This window comes from Echinops telfairi, unplaced genomic scaffold (genome assembly GCF_000313985.2).
Source record: "Echinops telfairi isolate 266 unplaced genomic scaffold, ASM31398v2 ScPeMD7_5592;HRSCAF=6446, whole genome shotgun sequence".
In the NCBI taxonomy this organism is placed as follows: domain Eukaryota; kingdom Metazoa; phylum Chordata; class Mammalia; order Afrosoricida; family Tenrecidae; genus Echinops; species Echinops telfairi.
In genome coordinates this window covers 20,518,711-20,519,743 of record NW_022109491.1, presented here as the reverse complement: position 1 = coordinate 20,519,743, position 1,033 = coordinate 20,518,711, and the positions used below count along the sequence as shown (strand labels likewise).

Below are 1,033 nucleotides of genomic sequence, written 5' to 3'. Positions count from 1 at the left end.
CTGTTAGGTGTTTGCAATCTGCTGCAGGCAGATGCTTAGTTAGCCCTGGTTCTGCCAGTAAGCCACCACGAAGAGCTACCCTGTCTCCAAAAGTCTACCCGTGACTGGGCGGCCAGCTCTGCAGGAAAAGGCTGCATGAAAAACAAGGAGGTCTAGGTATTATAAATAAAATCACCTTAATAAAATACTTAGCAAGATCCCTGGCCCCAAACCTTAGCTCTCATCAATATCAATATCTATCATTCTTAATACTCTTATGATTGCAGTAAGACCTCAATTAGACTCTAGCAACTAGAAGATGCTGTTTCGAAGCCCACATTGGTGACGTGTGAGGAGCAAGTCCAGAGATGACAAGTATTATGTCAGATTTTTTTGGTAAAGGTACAAGGTCACATTCCAATGGCACTGGTCTGAAGACCCTGCATTCAAGGGCCCGCTGTTACTTCTCAGCCGCGTGACCTTGGCCCGGCACTTCACCTCTCCGTGCCTCAGTTTCCTCATCTGTAAAGCGAGGCGTTCCTCGCAGCGGACCCGCCAGGAGGTGCTCTTTGCTGCTCTAGGTGGACAGGGGGACGAGGCGAGGCCCATTTTCCAAGCCCCCCGCGGCTCCGGGGCAGGCGGGCCGGATGAATGGCCGGCCCCTAGGCCCACCCAGCTTCCCCGCGTGCAGGGCAGGAGCGGGACCCTGGAAGTGCCTGCAGTGGGTCCCTGCCACCAAGGGTGCCGAGTGCCCGAAGGGTCCACTCCCGCCACCCTCAAGCAAGGAAGACGCGTTCGGCGCGCGGCCCCGCAGCCCCGCAGCCCGGGCGTAGGGAAGCGGCTCCGCGGAGCCGACCAGGGTCCGGCGAGCGGGGCGGCGAGTGCAGGAGGGCTCGAGGGCCCGCAGCACGGGCCCCGGGGCCCCGCCGTGCAGCGGAGGTAGAGGAGGGAGGGAGAAGGAAAGGAGCACGAAGCCCCCGCGGGCAGAGCCGCGCGCCCCCCGCGGGCCGGGCTGAGGCGCTCACTCACCTGAGGTGCGGGCAACCCCTGTCAG

At 60.6% G+C, this 1,033-nt stretch overlaps 1 long non-coding RNA gene across 1 annotated transcript in view; it reads right to left on the bottom strand.

Annotated features, from left to right (window-relative positions):
• Positions 1–1,033, bottom strand: part of LOC123522280 — a 44,317-nt gene extending 43,284 nt beyond the window's left edge. Inside the window, exon 1 of the long non-coding RNA XR_006680555.1 lies at positions 1,009–1,033. This is a non-coding gene — a long non-coding RNA (uncharacterized LOC123522280). The remainder of the gene's footprint in view (positions 1–1,008) is intronic.